This window comes from Centruroides sculpturatus, unplaced genomic scaffold, assembly GCF_000671375.1.
Source record: "Centruroides sculpturatus isolate CEXI.00-Female unplaced genomic scaffold, Cexi_2.0 scaffold521, whole genome shotgun sequence".
In the NCBI taxonomy this organism is placed as follows: domain Eukaryota; kingdom Metazoa; phylum Arthropoda; class Arachnida; order Scorpiones; family Buthidae; genus Centruroides; species Centruroides sculpturatus.
Window position 1 is genome coordinate 282,931 of NW_019384833.1, and position 13,685 is coordinate 296,615.

At 29.4% G+C, this 13,685-nt stretch overlaps 1 long non-coding RNA gene across 1 annotated transcript; it reads left to right on the forward strand.

Moving 5' to 3' along the window:
• The first annotated feature begins 12,581 nt into the window (after positions 1-12,581).
• LOC111630161 lies at positions 12,582-12,969 on the forward strand. Its single transcript, XR_002757465.1, has 2 exons — positions 12,582-12,684; positions 12,884-12,969. It is a non-coding gene; the product is annotated as an uncharacterized LOC111630161 (long non-coding RNA).
• The last annotated feature ends 716 nt before the right edge of the window (positions 12,970-13,685 follow it).

Here is a 13,685-nt window from a genome sequence, read left to right on the forward strand (position 1 = left end):
CCTCTATAAATTTATAATAAGATTGATATTATCTTCTCGTTAATGACAATGTCACGTAATGACAAGTGGATGACCGTCTATCACTTTGGGGGACTAGATATCGAACCTTCGAGAGCATTTCATCAAGAATCGGGTGGCTTGACCCGGCTGTCCAACAGTGGCCGAATAAAAAAAAACCATTAGATACTGGCAATTGATCGTGGGTTCGTGCCCTGCCAACATGTTGGCCATACAGTTTTCTTGGTTTTCTTCATTTATAGTAGGTTACAGAAGTTCTTAAATGTCTTAATATAAATTTTTCGTAAATAAGTAATCTTTATTTAATTTGTAAATCATGATATTTCACACATTAAAATTGTTTGGTTTCAAGGGATACGGATTGGAATGATGGTTTAAAGGTGAGAAACATATAGGCCATCCGCCAAATGGAAAGTGCTTCCCGGGAGGACTTTATGAGAAACTGTCCCCTATTTAGGTGAGGAAAATCCGGAAAAATTCTAACGGTTATCCCTTCTATCAGGTACACACCCACGACCAAATACTCCGGATTTAGTGGTGTTATCCCCTCGGTTAATCATGGACAATGATGATATTGACGTTCTCAAATTAGTTTCTATAATATATAGAAGTACAATAATATGGTACCTACTAGATCACAGTGTCAAGAGTAACGATGCACCGATTAATCGGTTATGATAATCGGCCAATGTTGCATTTTAATATTTTTGTTAGAATGTTACGTATAAGGCTTGTAATAAAAAATAATAGATTTCTCTTATATATNTTTATCAGAATTATTGAGCGCTTTTAATCCCAAATGTTGAGACATTTTTATCAGAATTTTTGAACGCTTTTAATCCCAAATTTTCAGCGTTTTATCCCAATTTTTGAGAATTTATAAATATTATCAGTCCATTTTTAATTATTATTACTAGTTTGCTTATTCCAATTTTATAATAAAATTACTAATTTTCTCATTTGAATTTTTCGGAATTTTCACTTTATCCATGCCAATTTTTCAGCATTTGAGTGTTTTTTGTTTTTCAACCATTTTCTTTTAGAATTACTACTTTTTTGAACTCCATTTTCTTCAAATTACCGGTAAAAGTTAAATTTGAATAAATTCCGGTTTACTCACTCCATTTTTTTTTTTTTTTTCAAATTTTCTCTCCGGTTTCGGTGTAAGATATTTTTGATTTGTTAGTCTAATGGAAAACGCAACGCAACACGAGAGATCTGCTAATGGGGAGTGTCTTACGTGTTAGACTTGCGAAGAAAACACAGCAAACTCCACGCGACCAGCCCGTTGTTCTCACGAACCCGTGACTAGTGTTTAGTGGTTTTATTCACCTGGCCTCATTATTTTTGACTTCTCAGTTTATTCATTCTAGTGGCCGAGTGGATAAAACCACTAAACACTAGTCGCGGGTAAGTGAGAACAACGGGCTGGAGGGAGTTTTCTTCACATGTCTAAGCACTTGAATTGGTGCAGTTTTCTATAGGAAATCCACGCAGAATGCATTTCTCCATGGTAGATTTTCTACGTGTTGACTTGCCTTACTCCCTCAAACTAAACTATACTTATTCCCAATTTTCTCTCAAATTTTTCATTTATTCTAATCTTCTAACGCAAATTTATGCAGTAGTACTTTCAGTTGTATTAACTTAAATTTTATTGTTATTACTTTAAATATTTTTAATGTTTCATACTTTAATGCTAATTACAGTTGCTAATGGCAGCTGCTCCAAGATATACAGTTATAAATTACATTTAATATACTTTTGTTTTCTGAATTTTTTTTTAGATATTTCATTTTATTATCATATATTTTTGAAAATTTACTTTTGGTTTGTTCAGAAAAAAATTATTTATTTATTTCTAAACGCCTCGAACTGAAAGTTTTACTTATTTTTATGCTCCTCAAATTGAGTTTTTGTTTATTTTTATGCACCTGAGCTGAAATATATTCACTGTACTTAACGGAAAGTTTACATCTTTGTTGCTTTGTTAATTTATTTTTTGTCTTCCTCTATAAACTATTTCAGTGAGAACGTAAACTGAAAATACTTCATTTATAAAAGAACAGAAGAGAACGTAGAAAACTCCATCGACGGATAAGAGAATGGAGTTGCTAACAATAAGAATTGATCTTTTTAATAATTACTTTGGTAAATTTCACTCATGAATGGTTCGTGGGTGGATGCCTGCTCGCGTCATTTATCACACGCCCACTAGTGAAGACAATCGATTTTTACCAGCAGTTGATGTGTTCTTCTTGGAAGTGTAGTTTCATTTTGTAAATCGCGATAACGTTTCATTTTCTTTGAAAAATTTTCTTCTTTTTTCCTTTTTTTAATGCTTATTTTATTGAATTAAACTTAACGTTCGCTCTTTCCCTAAAATATTCTTTACTAAAATTAATTTTACTGCATACTTCTTTTAGAAAATGCCGTGTGTACTTGACTGTTGGAAGGGGTAGAAAATCTTAATTGATTCGTACTTTGCGATTGATTTATACCTGGAGTTTGCAGGAAAATCAATTTAGTAACTCATTTTATAATTTTTCATTAACAATTTGCCATTTATTAAGCATAAAATCGTGTATTTTAAAAGTCTTCTTGTAAACAAGGTGGGATGATGAGGGAAATTATGACAATTTTCTCGCCTCCGCGTTATCAAATCACGCTGATGTGGCGAGAAAATTGACTTGGTCATCACATTTTTTCTTATCTTTACGCTGGAATTTAACATATTTTTCGATTTTTTTTCTTTTTTGATTACGTTTTCATTAATTACTACGCAATTTTTGGAAAGGAAAGCGTGCTTTGAAGCTGGTAAAATGAACAATTTTTACTGGCATTTGAATAAAATTAACGAATTTTTATGGATTATATCCATTAATTATGTTTTATACACTATTATAGCCGTTAATTATAGTAATTATTACTGTAATAACATCATTATATTCTTGTTTACAATTATAATTACATGGATATGGTTTAGTCTAATGGAAACGAACCGACGACTTGCTATACAATGCAGAAGTGTGACTACATTGCCACACAATATGTGCATCTGACAGATTACAATTGATTTAAAATGTAAGATTAATGTTAAGATTATATAAATTCTCTCTAAATAATATACTGCGGGACGTAATGAGTTTGTTAATCTACGAAGGAACCGAACCCACTCCTCTCAATCGAAGGAATAAGCGCAGTTTGTATTGTGTAGACGTAGAGCTACCGTCTCATTAGAATCCAATCGGTCAATGATTCTTTTCATTATAAATTTATGCGAAATTTAAATATATTTCTTCTATAGCTCACGAACAAACACACAGTACAGACGAATCAATAATCGATTCGGGCAAATCTCTAGTTAACTTGCGTGCCTACTCGACATTCAGAACGCTCGTAGATATTCAAATTATTCAATAATCTCGTGTAATTTGTGGAAAGAAACAATTCTTATTTAAAAAAAAATACACCTTAATGCGTTTATTTTAAATAATTTAACATCAAAATTAACGATTAATTTAATACTAGGGTGGACCGAAAGTCAGTTAACCGTGTTATGTTTCGGATACGCCTGCATTTGCGAGTACCACATGCGGTGTGTTATCAGTTTAGTCTTCAGTTAACTAGCTTTTGGGCCATACTATACGTTAATTTATAAGATATTTAGCTGTATAAGTGTTTATATTTCTTATTATCTTATGGAATTTGATTTATAGAACTGAACTTTATTAAACTGAAGATATTGTATTACAGCATGAATAATAGATACTATTCTACTGTTACTGTATTATATTACACGGTATTATATGAAATACAATTATGTATCAAGGACGTTCTATAGTACAGGGATTCAATGTTATTATTACAGAAATATAAAGTGAATCAAGTGATCTATACAGGCCTACTATTAAACAAAGATGTATTGATTCATCTGATCTTATCACTTTTTACTGAAGCAGTACGTATTCCCCGATTACCAATTCTGTGTCAATGACTTCAGCAACTTAACTATTTATAAGTCCAGAAGTAAATTAAAAAAAAAAATAGAAAAGGTTTGGTTTTGGTTTTGTTTTAGTTTAAAATTGAAATCAAACCTTTTCTATTAGAAAAACGTAACTAGAACTAATATAAGAGGCCCGAATTTTAAATGAACAAACCTACATTCACTCACAAAAGCTGAGGGCCTAGGTTGACCTTCCCAAATTACGCTACAGAACACCAGAATACATGGCATTCTTGTGTACAAAATAACTTCAGGGAGACACTCAAATTATCTTTATAAATCAAAAATCGACGTTTCCGAAACTGTAAACAATAGTAACAGATGATAAAATTAGTATTGCAGAAGAAGATAACGCTATAAATAATGATAAACAATTAGACTTTGACACGTCATAGCTAAAAATAACTCTTTCACACGGTAAAAGACGGCTAATTTTCATATCCTGGCGCGGTAAGTTTTTTTTTTGTAGTTTCGTTAAAATTATTTAAAATGAAGTCATATTTAATAAGAATATCATTTAAAACTTTATTATCCAATGATTAAGTTTCTTAATTGATAAAAGTTGAGTAACTAAAATCGAAACTGATAAATGTAAATATGGTTTAGCTATCGATAATAAACGTTAAAAACCATAATGCAAATTTCGTTATCAGTCATTCGAGAAGTGGTTTAAGGAGCGATTGTAAGTTAATTAATTTCTAAATAATTGATTTAATTGAATATTAATATAGTACTAACTTTACAGATATTGTTCGTATATTATAGCGAGTATAAGCTTGACAGAAACCTTTATTTTTAAGTATGCATGTCGGGAATCTAAACATACAGTACTGTACATCTTCATTTGAATATAATTATGTAATTAATCATCTTTATTAATCCCTTTCAAATTCAAGGGGTTGGAAGGGATAAAGTATACAATATCTGCTTTTAATTTAACATTTTTTTCTGTTTACTTTTATATAGTTTGTCTCTTAAACTTTGGGATCGTCATAAATTACGTAACACTAGTTTTTACTGTTCAATTATCATTTTACCTCTACGTAACACTGTCGCACATACTAAGAAAAATACACTCCTAATTAACACCTCGATCAACCGAAATTGTACTTAGAATTTGATACATGACACAGGATAGAGAACGTTACATTCAGAGGCGGCCTTAGGGGGGTGGCGAGCAGAGCAATCGCGCGGGGCTTCGCGCAACAACCCGAATAGAACAAAGTTGATATTTAAAACTTTTTATTTTATCCTTAGCTATTAGTTATAACAATAAAATAAATTTGATTAATTCATGTATCTTTTACAGGAAAATCGTAACAGTAATATATTTTTTTCAATTGATTGTTTAGTAAGAAGTAAGCCAATGATTGTTTCAGAGCTCAGTTTATTTCTTTGTTTCGTGTTTAACAGATTTATTTACGAAAATATTCTTTCTACATTAGCTGAAGAATGGGGCAGACACAAGATATTCTCAACAAAACGAGATAGAGTCTTTGCAATAAAGTCTCTTACAATATATAAGAAATGGTACAAAGAAATGTTTTATTGAGAATTTTTAGATACATTGAAAATAAAAATTTCTTTCTTGAATTATCGTAAACTTTTCGGTAGATTTGGTGCTTCAATCGGTAGATCTACGGAAAATTCGCTAGACGTGGCAACATTGCATCAAACGAAAACCAAGGTTTTGGTTTTGGTTGGTTAGTTTCGTTAGTCCTGTAACAATTTTGCTCACTTTTTAGCCATTTCTACTAAGCAAAACTCCAGGTTAATAAAAATAAGCTCATTTTTTTTCAACGATAGAGCTATATTGTTATTGTATTTTATTCTTGTCGGATAACTCGATTTATAGGAGTTTGTTGTGATTTTATAAGACAGATTTAATACCAATATTTTAAAGATTAATGCTGAGCTCGTATTTTCTCGATTATAATGCACACTTTCTTTTTTCCGACTTAATTAATTCAACTTAGTTGTTTTCGTTCGCTCCTCATTTACGTGTATTACGTCATCAATATACAAGCGCGTCGTATCTCTACATCAAACGAAAGCCAAAGTTTTGGCTTTCGTTTGATGTAGAGTTTAATCTTATTTTAACTATAAAAAAAATATTAAAAATATTTAAAAATACAGTATTTTCTTAAGTACAATAAGAAAAATTATTAATTAATAATAAAACGATTTTATTATTATGTCTCGTTGTGCGATTTCATTACATTCCGCAATTGTCATTGCGGAATCGAAAAAGGAAGGTTGCCTGTAAAACTGATTTTTGTATTAATGCGTTTATTGTTTTTTGAATATTTTGCCTGCGAACATTAGTTGAATATTATTTTTCGAAAAATATCGTAAAAATAAGATAGGTTAGTACAGAAACTATTTATCGCGCATGTACTGTATACGAGCTTCAAAATAAATAAATAAAAATAAATTTTATCAAACGATGAGATCAGCCGATTAATTATATCGTGTACAATATTTTATATCCCCGAGGAAAATACTGTAGGTCTACGGTAAAATACATTTCGTTTTCCCACAGTTAAACTTCGCCGCTAATTGCTGTTGTGATAACTTTAATTAATACGATCAGCACTTTGCATTTTTTCCATTTTTCGGACAATTTCGAACAAACGGAAATGAATTTCCTTTTTTTGTTAGACTAATTCATTAACACCTGCACCTAATTTCGAGGGTGGGAGAAGCGCCAGAGGTGAGTTCTAACGAGAATTTAGACTAATTCATTATATTAGGAAGGGGGAAACGTTGTTGAACAATAGTTTGTACCACGTTCGCACCGAGCATTTCGATGTAGATTGTGACTAAGGTCGGAGACTGTTCCGTGGTGCGAACGCTCTCGACCGTTTCAATCTCGACTGAAACGAGGTTCAATCGCGNAGTCATTAAATATAACAAAGAAATTAAAATTATTAAGTAAATTAAATAAAATTCCTTAGATATAGCGTGTTATAGTTAAACTTTCGAGTGCAAAATATAACTGTAGATGTCCTAATTCTCTCTATCATCGATTCATTCTTTTCATTACATTACTTAAGACACGAGACGAAGTGTGTCCCGATTTTAATGGGATGGTCTCTACTTCTTTTAAATTTTATAAAGAGGAAGAGATGTTTCTTTTTTTTTTTTTATTTCAAAGAACTATCTGCCAGAAGAAGGAAGAAGGTAGAAAAAAAAAGAGTCAAGAAATTACAAGTAGAAATATCTTAGTGACCAGATGTTGCAACCAGCAGTGTGAAGCACATCCTCCTTACCGACAACGATTATTTCTAGGCACTGCAATACTTTACGGTTATTGTTTTCGTATATAAATTCAATAATTCTCAACCAATTTATATAATAATCAATGCTGTTAATCAGTAGTTTACTTTTAAAAAATTTGAGAAAAAAACCGGAAATTATTTCTACTTTTATCATTCTTTCTTTACTTGTGACAAATTGATTCATTCAGAATACAAATAACATGTGGAATTTCTCCTGTAAATTCATCTTGATCGTGATAAGCACGAAATAGTGTCAAACAATTAAAACCTGTAGAGAAATCTCATCACTCTAACAGTCCACACTCTACAGAACCGGAGACACCCAAGGTTATGTGCATAATCCCACGCTTGAATTAATTACTGGCAGTACTAAATGTATGTATGTATGTATATATATATATATATATATATTTTCCTTGTAACATAGGGAGGAGGAAAATATGTATGCATTTATGAGAATTGCATGATTCCCCGATCGATAAGAGTATTTTTAAGAGAGGGTATTCTGCTTCATTATACGGTCTCCCACGTAAGAATTTTGTTTACAATAGGCTTGACATCACAAGGAAGAAGACATTTATCCAAGTAGGTCGCCATGAGCAGGTTAAAGTGATAGAAAAGTGTTCTCGTCTTTCTCGCTTTATTGTTATTTTGTCACGTTTTTTACATTGTATGTCGTCTCAGGTAATTTTTGTGTGATTTTGTTATTTGTTTTCTTTCATTTTCTCTTAATTACGAATATTTTAAATTATTGCAATAAAAAAATGATTTGGTATTAGTTACTTTTAAGTAACTTTCACCAAGAATTCTTAATTGATAGGCTACTTACAATGGGAGAAGCTCAACTGTGACCTTGTTTTTCTTTCAAATTACGCTTGAAAATCCCACCTGTGAACAGAATTTAAAACATTGAACATTCCTCAATCATGTTTTAAATATTAATTTATTTAAATATTAAGATTATAAATTATAACACACACACAATTGGGGATTTTACACTAAAAATTAGAGAAATAATCATCTAACCCGAAGTTTATTATAATTAAAACGCTAAATAATTAATAAATTTAAATGTATTTTAAATTGAAACTGTATAAATATGATTTATTTACTTAATTAACGTTTAACATTCAATAAACTCCACCCACGTGGTCAGTTAGTAGTCGCCATTTTGTTTTTCTTTTCTTTCATTCCTAATCCGTTCCTATTATGGGACTAAATTAACATTATATTTTTTTTTTATTTGTAATGTAATTTTAAAAAATTGTTTATTAAAAATTATTTTAAAATTATAAATAAAATTTGAAATACAACATCATTCAAAATATGTATTTGTAAAACGTCATCATAAGACGTCACGTGTTAAGATTTATATTAAAAAATATATAAATATGTAATAAAATGTACTTTTTGTATTAAAAAATAATACAAATTTCATTCAAATTTAATTATTTAAGTCAAAATTCCAAAAATTTAAAGTTTATAATTCCGCCATTTTGCTTTTTTTTATTCCTTGAGTCCGTTCCTTTTGTAATCCTAACTTAAAACTTTTTTTCAATTTAACTAACATTAAAATTCTTTTAAAATAATAAATAATATTTCAAACACAATAAAATCCATTTTGGAATAAAAACTTCACAATTTAAATTTAAAAATTTTTAAAATTTAAAGTTTTAGTATTACGCCACCTGGTATTTTTTTTAATTTATTAGTAAGCCCGGTCCTATTATATATAAATATATAATTATATAAAATAAATTAATTGCATATTCATTTTAAAAATATTGAAAATTTAAAAAAAATTAATTATAAATTTAACTTTGTATTACATTTGAACATTTTTATGATGTGTGACATAGCACAACGTTCTGTTAGATTTTTTAAAATTTACGTGTGATGTCATTTGTTATTGGGAAAACAATGAGCGTTTCGTTCCGATGAATTTATATGGAATTTTTTAATATTTTTTTTTATATTAACAAATCATATAATTATCCGTTTGGATTATCATACAAAGGAGCTAGCCGTTGTTAATTAATTGTTAACTACACTTAGACTCTCCGACGACACACAAAAAACAGGAATAAGAACACAAAAAAAATTCCGCATTGTTTTTAATAGCTCTATTGTAATTTATCTGAAACATTCGCCAACGTTTCTTCCACGAAAAAAAGCAGAAGTTCTCAGTGTGAGGTCTACTTAATTTAATTTTAAAAATGGATTTTTATCAAATTGTTTCATAATATAGATGGCGTAGATTTTTTTTTCTTTGTGTTCGGAAACAAGTAAATAACCCGCTTGTGGCATTTGGAGTAATAAAGAGTGATAACAAAGCTGACAAAGGTCGACCTTTCTGAACGCATCTATCAAAAAGTAGGATCGGAAGGTTAACGAGTGTATACAGATTACCGGTTCTGTTAGAATGAGTCTCGAAAATTCGGGTTTTTAAAATGAAATTTAAGAAGAATTTTTCTGTGTTAGTAGAGTAAAGAAGTGTAAAATGGCATCTAAAATAGGTAGGGCTAAGATATTTACAAGGCCTCATCGACAAACAAAACGCCCTTTTGGATGGCTAGTGTACATACTTTTCGGGATATGTTTCTTAATTTGTCATCAACATGAAACTTTCGAATTCACGAATTGTAAACAACCTTTTTAACCTTGTGTTTTCTGAAGAAAATTTGGTTTCTACCCAAGAACTGGATGGATTCGGAAAGGTCATACGTAGACATCCTTTTTTTTTTTTTTTTTTTTTTTATTTAACTTAGGAATTCGGGGAAATTTTATACGTTCTATTATTAATGCTTTTATAGATATTACATATGTAAAATTCAAAATCTTAAGTAAATTTTATCACTTTAGTTCTAGAAATCGCAAGAAAAAAGTATACCAACTTTATATATTTCAAATTCTAGATAAATATTACGGTATATTAAAAAAAGAATAAAATAAATATATAAATGTAAGTTTACTTATATTGAAAATAAATTGAATTTTACTTACTTTTTAGGTGCTACAACAGCATGTTTAACAAATATTGGAATTGGAATAAAAATACTTTCAACCTCTCTTACATACAAGAAAACTCCTATCGAAACTATGAAAAATACTGATGAAATCTTCATTTTATCTTTGAAGAATTTTCCAAAAAATCTATTAAAAAAATTTAAATTTATTTGTTTTGTGTTGATATTAAAGCGTCAATTATTAATACTGAAATATGAATATACAAAAGTAATACTTACCTCAAAGTTGTGAAGAGATGTCTAGGAGTAGTTGTTTATGGAGATGGAAAGTCTTCTCTCCCTCTTTATATACCTTTGTCCTAGTTATTGAACAGCAAATTAAAGGTGGCAGAAAAATTCTTTGACCTCATCATTCGTCTCTTACAAGATAAGTAACAATTTCAAGGTGGTTAATGCGACCTCCATGCCTTTTCTAGCATAAGGAAAAGAATCACATTAAGTTTTTAAATTATTTTTGAACAGGTACAATATAAAATTATACGCAGTTTATATTTCATTTTTTTTTAGGATATGACAATTAAGGACAAATAATTTCGATACCACTATAGAGATATTGATCTTAAAACTGATAATTTGTTTAGAAAATGTATCTGTAACAAATAAAATAGATATTTTAATTCCATTGATGCTTTAATTCTGATTCATTCTTTAATCGTTTCTATAATATGAAACTACGAGATCAAAACTACATATTTCTTAGTCGATAATAGAAATTATGACGTGAAATTGGTTTAAAAATTAAGATAAAATTAATCATATTATTTTATATTGATTTATTTGTTAAATCGTGTTTTCATTAGAAGTAGCCTTGACTCTTGATATATAAATCTAATGGGAGAATCAACTATTTAAAATTGCTTCTGTCATGTAGCCAAGTTCGACCGAAATTATTTCCTTCCATTTTTTTTTCTTTCTTTTTTTTTTTTACATAAATCGATAGAAATCTTAAAAAGTAATAATAAAATCTATACATTTTAAAGCTGATTTTCAGGAAACATTGCCAAAGAATCTATCAATGCTAAGTACTTGTAAGTTTTTTATTATTTTTTCTTTCCGGAAAATGTTGTTTTTAACAAAAGAGAAATTTAGGTCACATTTAGAAATTTTCAACTATTAATTGTTATCTACATCTTTTATAATTATTGTTAATTTTTGTACACGATTTATAGGTTATATAGATTTGCTATTGTGTAGAATGCTTAAAGGAAACGTGGGGATATCTCTTTAAAAATTCATCAAAATTAATGTTTCATTTATTGATAAACACACTTTCACTATTTTTCTATAAACAAGGTTCAATGACCGAATTACAAATATCTGAATATTGCGACAGAAAAGAATTAGGACACTTTGGGCAATCCAGTTACTATATTAAATATTCTTTATGTCTTCTTATTTTATTTTGCATGTTTTTTGCATTAATTATAATAGGCCTATATGGTCACTTCATACTTGACACGATAACTTATTTACTTACGGATTAATTCAAGAATTATTCTCTATAAATGCTAGAAAAATTAAGAAATTAAAGAAAAATATTCTTTTATATATTTATTACATATAGTAATAATTGTTTTAAATATTTAAATTATTTATTTATATTAAATTCATTATTATATACAAAATATCATTCTTTGTTAATGTAGGTTTATTTCTTTACTTGTTTACTGAAACTCGACACGTGGGAGATTTGCCGAGAGGGATGCCTCCCGGGAGGACTTTTTATGGGATACTGGCCCCTATTTAGGTATTACAAAGGAGAAGATAATCCGGTAAACTCTACATGACACGCGACTTAGTTTAATATAAACTAATGTTAAATTATGTATTAATTATAGAAGAATTTTTTGTGTGGTCTCTTCCGGATATGTAGGGCCCCGTCTCTCACAATCCTACCACCCAATGTGGGTTTGGCCTATGATAGGCCTGAAAAAGGCCTTCCTAGTGTCCAGATTTGATTTTAAAACGTAAAATTGTATAAAATTCATTCTAAAATTCATTTTATAATGAATTTTAAATAATTTTAAACACTTATTTAGTATTATAAACGACGTGTAATTAAATAGAATGAAGGAAGAGAATTTTCAAATTAATACGAATTAAAACAGGTCAGAAGAAACTAAATTAGTAACAAGGAAAATTTTCTCTTCATATATACAGGTGCAGAGTTTCTTTTGTACCTGCAAAGCTGAACAAATTTTTGTTGCACGTAATTCCGCTTTTTGTGTAAAGTATAAAAAGATAGAGAAGGTGACTATCAACGAAGTAACCAGAGACATCATGAAGTATCAAATTATTGTCTTACTTTTAGCTGCGATGCTGCTGTTCGTATCTTGTGAAGGAGATGAACAAGGTTAGTTAATTAATTAAGTAGTTTACGAAAGTTCTGAGCAATATTAAAATATCATTACCTCAAATGGAAGTGATGGTGTGAGCCAGGTTTTCGGCTATGTCCTGCGGTTCGAATCTCAGATGAAATAATCGGTTTTATTAATATCTAAATAATTTTTTTTTGGTTAAACCTGAAAATTAAATTGTTTATTACTCAACAGAAACAGAACAAGGATCAGAAGGTGAAGGTGAAGGTGAAGCTGAAGAGAGTGGAAAGGGAAAAGGAAGTAAATGCAATCATAAAAAAGGAAAGAAGGGAGATAGTTAAGAAAAGTAACCTATCCGATTGAATAACTGATGTTAAAGTTAATTTAATTTTCTTTTCTTTAATTCTCCATAATCTATTACTTTAAAATAAATATCCGACAATTTAAAAGCCAATCATATATGGAATTCACGAGAAAAACTTTATTTAGGTTATATTTATGTCATATTTGTGACATATGCAATGTAATTTTACGTATGCTCAATAAATGCTGTTAATTATATATGAGAGAAGGAAGGATTTTTCATGATTGTTGACTTTTAGTCATTACCCATTAGAAAAATCCAGCAATGAATTGTTTAAAACGAACAAAATTTTTTTCTAAATGAACTAAATTCTCACGAATTTCATGTCGGTTCGGACCTATCTGGAACCTCACATTTCATATAGAAATTGTTTGTACAATGTGTGAGATCCTTAAGGAAGAAACTGAAGGAAGCTCAGCAAATAATCATGATATTTTACTGCTGCATTTTTTTCGGTTTTTTAGATGCTTGTTCTACATAAAGACGTCTTCCTTTCTAAATCATTCTATCTTGAAAATACCGAAACTTATACCAAGAAGGCCGTTTTTAATTTAGAATTGCTTCATTTTAAACCAGAAAAAGAGTTGTTTTCTGCGTTCGTGTTACGAATTGTCGTATTATTTGCCACTTTGCTGTAGTAACTATACAAGTTTTTTCTATTTTTGATAACAG